The sequence below is a fragment of the Panulirus ornatus genome, chromosome 13 (genome assembly GCF_036320965.1).
Source record: "Panulirus ornatus isolate Po-2019 chromosome 13, ASM3632096v1, whole genome shotgun sequence".
Taxonomy (NCBI): Eukaryota; Metazoa; Arthropoda; class Malacostraca; order Decapoda; family Palinuridae; genus Panulirus; species Panulirus ornatus.
In genome coordinates, this window is record NC_092236.1 from 57,098,253 (window position 1) to 57,114,005 (window position 15,753).

Below are 15,753 nucleotides of genomic sequence, written 5' to 3' on the forward strand. Positions count from 1 at the left end.
CAGATTATGTATGAAATGTATATATGTTTTACAGTGTGGGAGAATAACAGATGTCATAGACATTGTTTCAGTTCATCCGATATGCTTTCGCTTATAAGTAAATTTCTTCTTTAAGTAAGAACCCTTGTTACATGCTCATTTAGGAGCAAATTTCAGAAAATCACAAGAGGTGCTCGATAAAGTTGAAGGACATGAAAGTTTATTCAATAAACAAGACAATACACTTGTATACACTAACTCCGTGCGAGACAAGGCTAACAGACCTGTTCTCCATGGAGGAGAGAAGAGTTAGGAAGCGACCAAATTCAAACCTAAAAAATATTTTTGGATCATCTGGTTGACAGTGGGAGAGAATAATTCTTTGTGATGAGCTCTGAATAACCAACGAACCATGAATATGAAGAAGTGATGATGTGGTGTGAGGCCGGTGGATGAGTAGAATATACTGAGGAATGAAACTGTGAATATCTGCAAAGGTATTTGATGGTGAAAAGTTCAGGACAAGGGGTGACCCACGAGTGTGTAGACCTCCCTCCCCCAGAACAGTACACAAACATGCAATCACAAGTAGTTACGATGCATATATATATATATATATATATATATATATATATATATATATATATATATATATATATATATATATATATGTATATATATATAGACGATCTCCATGACAATCGTATGACCAATCATATTCAACTTGTCGTAGCTATATTTGTGGTCTTTTAGCTCTCTGTACGACTCTTGAGCGCACGACGGTACGACCCTTGAGCACAACGGTACCACCCAAGGACCAGACTCAAGGTACGACCCCTGACCTGGAGGGTACGACCCGTGGCCAGGACGGTACGACCCCTGACCAGGACGGTACGACCCCTGACCAGGACGGTACGACCCATAGTTATCATGGTCTGGCCTTCGACCTTACTTCTATGAGTTGGATCAAAGGCTGGGCCTTCATACTAGACATTTAGAACGTGGTGCTCAAAGGTCTTACGTTCATGGTCAAGGGTCGCAAGTCGTCCTCAAGGATCGCAAGTCGTCCTCAAGGATCGCAAGTCGTCCTCAAGGATCGCAAGTCGTCCTCAAGGATCGCAAGTCGTCCTCAAGGGTCGTACTATCCGTCGTGCTCAATCTATAATGGTACAGTTGACCGAGAATTCGGCAGGACATTCGAGAGTTTCTCCAACGTAAAACATGACGACTTGACCAGGATAAAACAGCCTAGTGAGCCAGCCATGTGGAACAGCGAGAGTGAGCAGCTTCATCCACCTGAGTGTTGTCAGAGGAGATGGTGGCACTGGCAACACCACCTCTTCTTCCAACATTCTCACTGACCTATCAGAACTTGCTTTGCTCATATATATATATATATATATATATATATATATATATATATATATATATATATATATATATATATATATATATACACACACACACACACCCTGGACAAGCTTTTTTATAAAAACATCTCTATAAATATAGACAACGTTAATATATGACAATAGAGAAATCTAAAGATTTGATCTTTTAATTCACACAGGTTTTCCGTAAATAATCCGCGAGATATATTTACTGCCATTTGCACTGGATTTGTAAAACCGATTTATGGACGCCGTGTATAATCTTTGCCTAAACTCGTCCCTCCAACTTCAGGTAAAAATTGCCGAATTTCTCTGCGTCGAGAAAATTGCAATGTGTACACAAGAGCGTCTGGCGAATGCATAAATTCGCTTTGATTTTACGGTCGCAGCCACACAGGCATAAGTAAGGTGTGAAATTCAATATGGTTGACCAATCAACGTGGGGAAGGTGGGGAGGGAGTGGGCATTATCATGAAGTGTGGGACGGGGTGCGATAGCGGGTTGGGTGAAGGGGAGAATGAAACTATGGCAGATTTCGTGTCCTTGTGACGTGTTATATGCGTTCGTGGGGAGGATAGGTTTTGACTCGTTTGTGTGTATCCGAATGAAGATAGTGTGATGCCAATACAGTTTGGGGGAAGTGGATTTATAGAGTTCAAGTTTGATAGTCTTTGGGGAGGCTGGGACAGACCAGTTTGCTCACTGGGGAGATAAACCCTGCGTGGCTCCTGGGGAGATAAAACCAGCGTGAATACTCTAGGGAGAAAGCGCTAATGTAGCTCCCTTCATTGTGGAGATAGAACCAATGTGGCCCCATCGGGGAGATTGGTTCTAGAACCAGAGTGGCCACAACGGGGGGGGGGGGGGGCGAGCTATTGTGGCCCCACACCGAGGAAATAGGACCAATGTGGCCACACTGGGGTGACAGAACCAGTGTGGCCACACTAGGGAGGCAACAGATAAACTAAACTTTCATTCATTTCGTATAATATTCTGAACTACAATGAGGCGAAGCGTGATACATTTCGATCACTTCAGCCTCCAGCAATATATTTCCCTCTGACCGAATCACAATAGGATCGGATTAATTCCTCTATAGCTCATAACTGGCATTCCAATTTAAAGAATCGAATCCTCTCCGGTGAGTGGACTGGATTTTACTCCTCTTGTAACAAATGACTAACGTTCATTGTTTATAAAAAGGACTAATCCTACCGACTGGGGTTTCGGCGTGGTGGAAATCCCAAACTCTCTATTGTTCAGTCATCATTTGTGGGGCGAAAGGAAGAATGATATTCATGTTGCAGACTGGAAGATCATTCTGGATATTATCGTGTTTCGTTCCAATTTCGAGACGGACTGTTATGATATGGAGGACGCTAAGAGCAAATGTGATCAAATACTAAACGACAAAAGATGGAAAATATAAAGATTCGGAGGAGCTACAAGATTCGAAAATCAGGTGTGAGGAGATTAGGGAGTGGCGATGGAAGGATTAGAAACAGGACTTTCCATGTAGTGCCGGGACTTCAGAAGGATGTGGAAAGACGGGATATCCTTTGGGAAAATGTACTTCCAACAACACCTTGGAAAGGAGTTCAAAGGCCAGTCATTAAAAGGCAAGAGACAGAGTGATGTGCCATTAATGAAAACGTAGTAGGTAAATTGGGACATTTGCTCAGTAAATTGATTATAATTAAGGTTAACAATGGATATTAAGGGAGGGAGGGAGGGCGAATTCAGTGTTACAGGCGATGGAAATGAAGAGAGGGAAGGTGTTGCTAATCCTATAAAGAAAAATAGACGGAAAAAAAAATATGTATACAAAGAAGGAAAATAAGTATTCAAGCAATGTGTCAAGAGGAGAGCTGAGGCACCGAGGCTGAACGAGAGAGAGAGAGAGAGAGAGAGAGAGAGAGAGAGAGAGAGAGAGAGAGAGAGAGAGAGAGAGAGAGAGAGAGACTCCAATGACGGAAATCATTTGATTCCAGGTCGCGTCGGAAGATGTCATGAAGCGGACGGAAACCCCACACCCCCCCACGACAATCAGCTACCCACATCCCACTGATAACATTACCCAAATTGTCCCCATTATGCAATTACGTCGCTGCTTCAGATCAGAATGCTGGTGGGAACCTCCAGCTACAAAAATCTAACGCGAATGCCCCTTGAGGTATGAAGTGGCGAGGATACACGCACATACGTGGGTAAAATCCTCAACCTTCAAGGGTGGACTATGGTCAATGATGTCACCATCAGTCACACTAAGACCGTGGCGAAGTACATCAACTTAGGCGCAGACATCATCTCACTCCCCCCCACCCCCCTTTGACATCACACTAGGCCCTGACATCCTCCGGGTCGTCAGAGACTTCAAACTTCCTGGCGTCAGTATAAACGACGGTTCAAAATGAAAAAGAGGCATGTCAGCAGCCATCATCAAATCTTCCTCATACCTTCTGTACCTTCTCAGTCCACTTGGATCGCTAAGCGTTCCACCATTTGATATCAAGAATGTTATACCATGTTCATGTACGCCTCCCCGTCGTGGTCGTCCTCACCAACAGCTATACAGAGGGACAAGACCAAGGCCAACGAAAGAGTGCAGAGAAGAGGGACGCAGAATCATCCTAAGCCTTTCTTAAACCACCCATCAATAGGCCCCTCACCTCGCTGAACATGTCCATCATTTCATAGCAACGCCAGTAGCTTACACGACACTTCGTTAATAAACTGTTGACCCAAATCTTCAGCTCTTGCATGATTAGTCAACTAATAATTATCACGACCTCCCAGTTTTGTAATATCTGTAACACCTCAACTGTGAATTTTCGGCTGATTGGCTGCCTAAATCTAATAAACCATCATTTATCCATTTTCTTCTCTCAACCCCGCGAAAATGGAAGATACAAAGGGGTGCCTTTTATATTCGATTCTGTGGACACGTCCCTTCATCAGGGAGCAAACAGGGAGGGAATGATAGTGGGGAATGTCGTTGCTGCCGGAGGATATACGTGACACGGGTTGTAAGTAGTAACGTATTATTGCTGGGTTGTGTGTGTGTGTTGCACACGACCTGGACTCTAGGCTTTGTGGACGGGGGTTGTGGTAGTGGGTGGTATGGTGGCGGCTGAAATTCGATGGTGCTAGTGGCAAGTGGATGGTGCTAGTAGTATTCTAGTGCAAGTGGGTTGTGCTTGTAGTACTGTACATCAGCTTACGGTGTTTAGAAAATTCTAATGCTGGTGGGTGGTGTCAGATGAACATCAAAGTCAAATGGGTGGTTCAAAAAGCTTTCTAGTACAGACAAGTAGCGTCCAAACCTTTATCGTATATGGTGTTTAGGGCTATCTAGTGTACACTAGTAGTATCAGCTCTCTAATGTAGGTTTGCGGTGTCGAAAAGCTTTCTCGTGCAGGTTTGCGGTGTTAAGATTTCTCGTGCATGAGGGTGGTATACGAAAGTTTCTAGTGTAAGCGAGAGTAAGCAAAAGCTTTCTAGAGCAATTGAGAGACATTGAAAGCTTTCATGTGCTGGTGTGAGGCATCCAAAGCTTTCTAGTGCAAGTGAAAGACATTGAAAGCTTTCATGTGCTGGTGTGAGACATCCAAAGCTTTCTAGTGCAAGTGAAAGACATTGAAAGTTTTCATGTGCTGGTGTGAGACATCCAAAGCTTTCTCGAGCAAGCAAGGGACATAAAAAGCAATCTGGTGCAAGCGAGAGGCATCAAAAGCTTTCCGGCGGAAGCGAAAGACATTGTAAGCCTCCTAGTACAGGTAAGAGGCATTAAAAGCTTTCTAGTCCAAGTACGAGGCATCTAGTGCAGGTGCGAGGCATCAAAACGATTCAAGTACATCAACAAAGCTTTTTTTTTAGTACGAGTGGCTCGTAGTAGAGAAGCATTTCAGAACTGTGACGTATCTCTTCTTACCATTCCCGTTCCATGACCCCTACTATCCCAGACTCTTGACCATTCCCGTTCCATGACCACTACTATCCCAGACTCTTGACCAGTCCCGTTCCATGACCCCTACTATCCCAGACTCTTGACCAGTCCCGTTCCATGACCCCTTGTATCCCAGACTCCCGACTATACCCCTTCTAACCCAGATTCCTGACTATTCCCTTTCCGTCTGACCTCTTCCCCACAACTAGGTCATTCCCATTAGGTCTGTCTCCACCTCCCAACTGGATGATTTTCCCCTTAGGTCTATCCTCATCCCAAGCAACCTATCCACCCACCTAGCCTCGTGTAGATAGCCCCATCCCTCAGCCAGCTCTGTCCAGACCTATGCAGTAAGGGCGTGGCTAAAACACCTCCTCCCATGGCGTGGCTGGTCTTGATGAAGGCGTTCCCTGGAGGGCTACTGCCTCCACTCACAGGCATGTGTGCGTGTGCCCACAGGGTCTCTGTGCGTATACGTACATTCGTATGTGGGCTCGAGTCCCAGTGTGCATTCGTGTCAATGTGCGTATGCGTGCGTATATGTATAATGGTTGTTCCTATTTGATTTTATTGGGTATTAACAAGATAGTATTTTTGAGAGAGAGAGAGAGAGAGAGAGAGAGAGAGAGAGAGAGAGAGAGAGAGAGAGAGAGAGAGAGAGAGAGAATTCCTATTTGCACACAATGGTAAAAGGGGGATCTAGTCTCATGAGGGGGGCCCCATCTATTTTAAAACTTTCTCTACCTTTGACGGGGTTCTGTCATCTGACGTGTGACATTAAAATCATTCTCATGTAATTCTTCTTCGTCGATTCACACACACACACACACACACACACACACACACACACACACACACACACACACAAATCCTTCTCGAAAATCATTACACACACACATACTTAAGGAACTATGATTCACATTTGAATGACGTCATTTCGCATTGGCTCCCGAGAAATATTGTGGATGACTTTGGCAGGAAATCCGACCTCCTTAATTAATGACTGGCTTTGATTAGATCGACTGTACGTTTTTTTTTGTTGCGTGATCCACATGACTATGAGGTAATGTGGCGTCGCTATGTTGTGGAGATTTAGTGTGTTTATATTCGTCAATGTAGGTTAAGGTGGTGTATTGTGGTTTAAACTAGTATTATAGAGTTGTAGTGGAATTTGAGGAAGGAAGACAAGCGGCGATGATGTTAGGCGGAGAAGAGGAAGAGGAGGAGGAGGAGGAAGAAGAGGCTTAGTAAAGAAGAGGGCATACCAGACGGTGAGAAGAGGAACCGATTGAGAGACCAACACTGAGGAACTTCGACAGTGAGATTTGGACGAGATGGTTTTCTGCTGGGGAAGGTGGCGCTGGTCGAGACGGTGCTGGGGGAGAGAGAAGGTGCTGGGATGCGTTGGTTTAAGGGGGTCATTAGCCACTTCATTATCAATGGTCATTAAATCCCGTGGGAATAGACTCAGGAAACGGAGGGTGGGGAAAAAAAAAAAATATTGTCTCAAGTTCAGTTATCAGTTAGTCCAATCTGACGAAGGAGGTTTGGCAGCCGCTGTGCCATAAGACCTTCTGCTCTCACGGCTGTTAAAGACCCCAGTGTGGGTCTCATGCTGTGGCCTTTAAAGAGACAGACTCCAGTCTGTTTACGTTGAAATCTAGTGCGTGTCAACATCTCTCTCTGTTACGTTAAGTTTTGATGAGAGTCGACCTCTTCTGTTGCATCGAATTTTAAAAGAAAACGTAGGATATTTTTCCGTTACATCGAGTCCATCAATAAACGTCGACTTCCCAGTCGAATTCTGTTTAAAAAAAACGTCGAATACCTTCTGTTGCGTCGAATTCAATGAACGTCGACCTCCCGTTCACGTCGATTTTAATGAACGAATCTTCTCTTACGTCGACCGTGGTCCAAGTTCCACACGATGGAAAGAACTTTTCTCGTTGAACAGAAGTTCAGTTCCACACGAAAAAATAAGTACACACACACACACACACAGAGGCGAAAATTGGATGACCTGCTGAGGGCAAATAGAGCTATACAGAGACAGGGTCAGGAAATGAATCTTTTTTTTCGTATTCTCGTAACAGTTTAAAGGTGCACGAGAAGACGGGACCAGGGTTGATAGTGCTGATAAAAGAAGATAAAAAGAACGACCGAAGTAGCCAAAACGAATGAAACAGGTAGATAGTAAGTACAAGACATTATATACAGAGAAGGTAGTGATAGATGTATAGTTAGGGAGGTAGACACACACACACACACACACACACAGTACACTACCTTGAGCTCTTTTATGATCAATTGAATTATCATTATGACCTCCCAGTTCACCAATACATGTTTACCTCAAACATGTATTCTCAGATGAATGGTTGCCTGCATTCAGTAAACAGCTATCTATCTTTTTATTAACACATGTAGAAGGTAGTGCTGGAGTGAGGGGGAGTAGTGAGCGAGAGAGGAAGGGGGAAGAATGAGGAGTGGATGAAGTAACATATGTTAGGGCGAGGATGATACAGAGGAGAGAGGAAATAAGCGTTGGCGCTTGTGGGGAGGGAAGGAGGGAGAGACAGGAACTGATGATGATAATGGGGGAAGAAATGCTGATGTTTAGGTGAGCAAATATCCGGAGGTAGATGAGGTGGTAGTGGTGGCGATTGTGGTAGTCAAGGCAAGTGGTAGAAGTGTAGTGTTGTAGACGGTTGTGCTGGTGGAGGTGGTTGCGCCGGGGGGGTTGGTTGATGGTGGAGGAGATGGTGGAGGCGAATGAGAGCGAGTTGTGGGGGTGCTGGGAGCTGGGGGTATTGGGAGTGAGGAAGGAAGGAAGGAAGGAACGAAACACCACAAGCATGTGAAACTCACCCCCAGATGATACACATTAGCGATCCACTAATGACAGCATGCTAATCACCTTAATGACTGGTCGTTCGTCACCCACAACGGTGCCATGCACTGCAAACCTCACTGCTGTTACCACCATTACCCTCTCATTCCCATACTGGCATTAAGCACTGCGACCTCAACACAACAATCTCCCTCTAATCTTCGTGCTGTGTACAAAGCAACACAGCTGATCAATGTACACACAGGCTAAAAATCCACGAGTGGAATGACAATCAAAAAGAACATCTACTCAAAATTATATTTGAGGAAAAGTATGAATCTTTCGCTATACCTCGAGTGAAAGATTGATATATAACTATAAAGTTTCCTGAAAAGAGACATTATGATGCGAAAACTTTTACATGGAAGTCTCATAAGAGGATCATGCTCGACTCTAAAGCAGGGTACAAGGAAGTACAAGCTTTCAGGAAGCCCTGGAGTGTGCAGAAATAAAGAGGTTTATAAGTACGTAAGGCACTGACGACTTATGGGTAAAGAAAATTTTGGACTGGCATGAATCACATGGCGGCCACGCGACTCAAACATACTCCTCATAAAAATGTTAACAAAATCATCTGTGAAAATGTGAAGTGTTAATCAAGATTAACATGATCTTGACAGATCTTGACGAATTTGTTCAAGATAACGACCAAAGAGCTTTTACATCGAGTCGACCAATTCAATTTCAACTCTATAGTCCGTAAAGAAACAAAGACTTGGATCCTATTGCTCACGTTAGGATCTCCTGATGTACACATCTTACGATGTTCACCTCATTCGGCCGCAGAGTAAGGCAGACATCGCCCGGTGCAGGACGGTCTCACCAACACCGCTTCTTAAATACGTTCCCACATTACATTATGGCCTCCGACGTGTGTTGCTGGCGTATTTATTAGCGTTGCGCAACGCTATCAACGAGGATCAGATCCCCTCCCCCGCCCTTACCCGGGGAGACCACGCCGCTGCCGCCAAGGGAAGTTAAAAAGGGGGCGAAGGGGAGGAAGTTATGATGGTTGGCTGGAGGTGTAACGTGAGGGGGGGGGTCTTGGAGGTTCGATAGCGATCACCTCCCCTACAGTAGCAGATCGAGAGGTCCAGGGCATTCCTCATGCCCCCGTGTCCTTCCAGCTACGTCCACCCCCCACCCTGGAGCTTTAAGGATGACCGACTTTAGATTCTCCCACAGTTCACCTTCGTGTAATTGCACGTCTATTGTAATTTATGTGGTAACGCCTGACCGCAGGAATGAGTATGAACGTACGTGTGTGTGTGTGTGTGTGTGTGTCTGTACCAGTGTCTATGGAAGTGTGTATAACTGTGTATGTGTACACGTTTGAGTGTTATGGACCTACGTGTGCGTGCTAGTGTTCGTGAAGTGTATATATGGCTATATCAGTCTCTCCCAACAGGAATAGCAGCTTTAACAACAGCAATGGTTTCAACAGCTGTATCAGCAACAGCAGATTGTGGCTGGACATTCATACGTGTGTTTACACATCAAGCTTCCCATGTTGCCCGCAGGTGACCCGACTTGACCTGTCTTGCAAGAATTTTTTCTTTTTAATCCTCAATTCGACTTCCCTCTACGTCACTTTTCATGCCTTTACGTAATAGTTTATCGTCATTAGACTCACGAAAACACGATGTATCTTTACAGAACACATTATGAAATATAGTTTCAGATGTCGAGGGAGTTTAAGGATCTTTAATTTAGGTTCCCTTAACATAGTATCTACAAAGTGATGAGTCTAGGTGGTTAACGCTTAGACAAATTTACAGAAATTCGTCAACCAATGATCTCGTTCATGAAGTTGATTACCCAAACAAAAGCAGGAAATAAATCGACAAACTGGATAATGAATTTGGAGATGACACGCGGACACACGACAGGGTTCAAAGGTCACACTGATTGAAGATATACTGCTATACGAATGACCTCAGTCGAAAAAGTCATGACAGACAACTTTAATAGGTACGATATGGGACGGGACATGGGCCACATGTGCACCCAGTGTGTATGTGGACTTCGCATTATCTCGAACACTCGAGGAAGGTGATTAAGAATTTTCGATAGTTGGTTACGCAACTTGACGCTGATGGGGTTAATGACTCTGTCATTCAATAGGCATAAAGTCTAAATAACAACCAACCAACAAATAACAATCAACCAACAAAGACAGAACAAGAGTCTGTCAAGGAAAATAGAGGACACCATTGACTCTGTAACCAAATGGATGCTAAATGATGGGAGATGATATACATTTTACTGATCGAAACAGACTAAAAAAACTATTCATAACACGAGTAATTATGCTGAAGTATACATCAGATTCGTGGCTTTAAAATCGTCTACTGTGGCGAGAGGTAATTAGTTTTCAAATGTTTTAAATCCAACAATTCTAAATGATAGATATGTAGATACTCGTACGTTCAGATGCCATATATAAAGGGTCGAGGTTACTTTGCTATTTAGAAGGGATACCAGCGTTCATGTCTAGGAATTCATCTCCTACTGAAGGATGATGAGAATACAGTTCTCATACACATGGTCAAGACAAATGTGTTCGTTTCTCAATTGCTTACTTTCCCTTCTTCAAAGGAGAGCGACGTTCTTAAAATGGCCTTCAGAGCTAGGAAGAATTGAATATGTTCAATGAAGCACTTGTTCAATCAGAGAGAGAGAGAGAGAGAGAGAGAGAGAGAGAGAGAGAGATGCACTGGACGTGTCAACAAGGGTGAAAATGCACTCTCTCATCTCGAGCAACATCACGTACAAGCCTAGTCTATCAGGCGTCTCAACACCCAAGCCTTGACACCTATCAGCTGGAGGCTATCAGCTGTTGCCAGTGAGGCGGGGAGAGAGAGAGAGAGAGAGAGAGAGAGAGAGAGAGAGAGAGAGAGAGAGAGAGAGAGAGAGAGAGAGAGAGAGAGGAATCTCATTTCGCCGTTATAGATGAGTGAGGAGGCAACACAAGAGTGTACGTTTACGACACAATGATTAATGCAACTTCAGCTGTCACTGGGGCTTTATACACTGTCCACAGTCAATCTTGGTTATGTCGTACACTCTAACATTACACACTGAGGCAGATAAAGCCCGTTCCTTAGGTGACGAAACTCATGGTATTCTGATCAATAACAACCCCCCCCCTCCCCCCGTCTCAACCAACAGCTTAATTGGTCGTTTCGCAATCGTGTACACGATACCATCCCGGCTCCGTGTCGAGTACGCTCGTACTGACGACACACCAGCCATTGTTCCGAGGTTTATGGGCGTGTCGATGCGATGGTAGGATGGTTGGATGGACGGTCGGATGGATGGTCGGATTGTTAGGTGGATGGCTGGATAATTTCATGGACGGCCTCCCACTAATTATAAATCCTTCGCCTTCCTACGTGACCACCACCACCCCCACTGGTAATACCCACACTAGAAAACACTCCCACACACCCTAACCAGTGGGAGGAGGAGGAGGAGGAGGAGACACACATACCACTGGGTGACAGCAGTGTCAAGAGTCACCCCGATTGCGACACCTTTATGTAGCCATCACCTCCCTGTGTCTGTCTGGTACACCTCTCTCTCTCTCTCTCTCTCTCTCTCTCTCTCTCTCTCTCTCTCTCTCTCTCTCTCTCTCTTCCCCACCTGTCTTCCTGTTACCTTTGGATTATTCCTCGTGCACTACATCTTCACCTTTCCCTTTCTCTGCACGCCCTCCATAAATGGAGAGGTCAGCAGTGGCCGAGGGAGTGCTTTCAGTGTTGCAAACACCTTCGCCATTATGAGAAGGTACTCGTGTTACAGGCTCTCTGAAATTTTGATTGCCAGGGAAAATGGTTCAGAGAATTTTTGATAGCCAGGGAAAATGGTTGTTAAGTTTTGAATAACAGAAAAATAAAGGCTCAGACACAACACATACAGGTACAGACACATACATATACAGATACATACAGGCTCAAAGACGTTACACAGACAGACAAACATACCACACAGGCAGGCACAGAGACGGAGAAAGAGAATGGGAAGTAGAGACATTATGACGATCCAAACATACAATCACTGCACCACAACCCACGAGAACATGTTATTCCAATCCTCTACATCTGGCGCACGACATGAGGTTAATAAGGCTATACATCTTACAAATGGTATGAGCAATAATGGCCGAAATCATCACTCAAGAATATTGAATGCCAATACCTTTCGTAATAGGAAGTAGATTAATAACTCATCTCCAAGGATTATTCGACGAATCGGTAGCTAGTCGTATCTACATCTTCACTACAATACATCGTAAATAATCCAGGTACAATGAAGCCTCCGTATTCAACATATCTCTGGACGTATCACAGAAAAAATATAGATACGAGAATTGGTTTATCTTATGGGTTCGAGGCCCACTTAATCCTATCCGACCTAGGACGGTGATCCTCCTTACGCTGGGATGTATACATCGAAACGAAGCTAGGATGAACGTGAGAAAGAAGAATGGGAGGGAGGATGGGTCATTAAAGAGGGAAGAAAATGGAAATAGAGGGAGGAAGGAATAGGAGGGAAGGCTTATGGTCAAGAAGAGAGAATTAAAAGGAGAGGAAGGAGATACGAGGACAGAACGAGACACACCTCACGCTAGTAGACTACGTGATCACTTCAGACTACGTGATCACTTTCCAGTTTTTGTTTTGCTGGACGAGTCTTTGATTAGTTCCACACGCCACCATCTCATCTCTTAAACCTCATATCACACGCCTCCTCCACCTCAGTACCCAAACCCCAACGCACACGCCTCCACCTCAGTACCTCAACCTCATTCCTCCACCTCAGTACCTCAACCTCACTCCTACCAAGGCAATAGGAACCCCAAGGGGAAGGACTAAACACATTGGCCAGGGCGGCCCACAGGGGGTCAACCAGGGAGTTTGTCAACAGTACGGGCGACATGGGGCGGAAATGGGCCTATACTGTGGCGTGAGAGAGAGAGAGAGAGAGAGAGAGAGAGAGAGAGAGAGAGAGAGAGAGAGAGAGAGAGAGAGAGAGACTGGAGAATGGAAATGTGAAGAGAAGGTTAAGGGGAAAAAAGCGACAGGAAGGGAAAGGTGGAGGGAAAAGGTAATACAGTAAGGATGAAAAAGATAAATACGTTAAATTATTCAGAGAGAGAGAGAGAGAGAGAGAGAGAGAGAGAGAGAGAGAGAGAGAGAAATGAAAACGGAAAGCGTTAGACGAGAACGTAACAGTACACACCAATAAAGGAAGTGGCTCGAGAGACACGTGATTATACAACGAATCATAATTCATACCTCGAAGCAAATGGCCGGACACAGGACCCGCGTGTGTGTTTTTCTTTTTTTTTACTTTTAAATGGCAATGGTTCCGGTCACGCACACGCACTCCTCTTCACTGCGAGGCCTTCAACTACATATAAAAAAAAAGACTCAAGAGTCTTGGTGCATAGAAAGGTAAGAGGCAAGGTGGTAGGTAGGCAGTGTGTAGTGTTCCAAAGCTTAGCGGAGTAGGGAAAGAAACAAACATTCGCTACGGCTCACAAATCATCGCACGTGATGGGAGGGTCTTCATGTGGCCACAGTGGCGTACGTGGGATGAAGCGGGGGAAATTGTGTGTGTGTGTGTGTGTGTGTATTCCTCGGTGGTATGTAGGATAGATGGAGAGCCATGGTACGTGTTATTTGGTGTACGTGAGCCAGGTAAGTGAGATTCATATTAGAGAGAGAGAGAGAGAGAGAGAGAGAGAGAGAGAGAGAGAGAGAGAGAGAGAGAGAGAGAAGCCGTGTCGACGATGTGAATCATTATGTTCGGTGCCTTTCTTCAGGGGCGAGACGTGCATGTCGTGGTTGACGCGTCTGTTAAGCTTAACTTTCCTGCAACTGGTGGCCTTGTGACACGAATGTCGGATGAATCACGAAGGAGAGATTTACGTTAGTGTCTTCCAAGAGGAAAATATGGAATGGATAGCACCAGTCTATGGATATCATCGATCCAGCTTATGTCTTCAAAACAGCCATAGGGTTTTCTTGGTCAGAGTTGAGGAGGATGGTAAGGAGTCTAAAAAGAGGACCACGTCTCTTCTAGTCAAAAACTCGTGCTTCACGAGCCTCGAGAGTACGACCGTATTGCTATCTGGCCAGCCTCCACAAGCACTGATCCAATGGTGTCAGAGAGTTCCTTGACCTTAGTTTCTTTCAACTGCAAATCAAAGGACCCTTCCTTATCTTGGCCTAAAGAGCCATCGCAGCGCCCAAGGCTCTCGAGGAATAAGGCGATTGGTATAATCTAAAAGGATAAGGTGATGAGGAAAGAAACAAGAGATGTTTAAGCTTACGTTGAGCAGAAGGAACGTCTGGATACATAATTGATAGTACACCGTTAGTGCCAGGCAAGTGGGACTAGCGGGATTGGGTCCCTTGTCTCATACGAACCTCAAGAAGAAAATGAAAAGGATATTCACGCCCTCCCGCTCACCTCCAGACACTAAAGAGATGGTGGATTTAACCCTCCAAACGTGTCCTTGGTAACCTCCTCCAAAAAACTAGTAGGTATGGGAGACAATGCAACCAACAGTACTAGTCTATGATTTCAAGAATCCTCTGATAATACGATGTAGTGATGGGGGCGGACCTACACCTCGTCCTTTAACACCAGCTTGCCCTCCAGCAGACAGGCAGGAAGGCGAGAAATAACGAGGTGGTGTTGAGGGACCATGTCTTCCACAGGTGCCTGGCGGTGCTGCCAGAAACACAAGAGCAAAAAGTAAATATCACGTGGATGGCCTCCTGTTCTGGCGGGATCGTCAAACCCGCTACAGCAGAAGGAGGAGGAGGAGGAGGAGTGGCAATGTTGGTGTTCTGTCGCATGAAGGAGATCTACAGACGATTAACCAAGAGGTTTTATCATGAAACCGTAAATCAAGCGTTAAGCAGACTCTATATGGAGTATAAAACGCTGTCTAGTAAAGTAAATCGAATCATTTTAGCTTTTCTGTAAATGATTGAAGTAAATGAATTTCTAAGTTCGTTTGTCGAAACACGACAGCAGTAGATGGTTAGATAAGTTAGATACATCTAACTACGCCCAGAGGAGACATCTACGTCCGTTGCTTCGTCAAGAAATTCAACACCAAGAGTGGATTCAACGTAACGGTTCGAACCTTGAGTACGCCTCTGTTCGAACCTTTAGTACGTCTCTTGTTATGATGAAGGAAAGTAAAAGAACCCCCAGTAGTTTTCAATTCACTAGAGATAGAACAAAGGGTCGAAACATCGTACCCAGGGATCGAAACGTACCCAAGGATCGAAATGTACGACCTATAGCATCTTCGTCCTCAGTAGAGCGAATTTCTTTATCAAATACTCCCTTTCTCCACGTCTGTGTCTGTCTTCACCAACACATTTTCTCCTAGACTCCAGCATCTCTGTTCAGACACCCTTGGCTTTACACCTCATACCACTAGTCATACCACAGCGCTTACAAGCCTTACAGGCGTTGATCAAGAAGTCTCTGAAAGTTCGGTCCCTGACGCAGGTGCGGGA

The 15,753-nt window shown here is 44.8% G+C and overlaps 1 protein-coding gene across 6 annotated transcripts in view; it reads right to left on the bottom strand.

Annotated features, from left to right (window-relative positions):
* The window catches only part of LOC139752928 (uncharacterized), a 326,136-nt gene that overhangs the window by 71,512 nt on the left and 238,871 nt on the right, over positions 1-15,753 (bottom strand). The window lies entirely within an intron of this gene.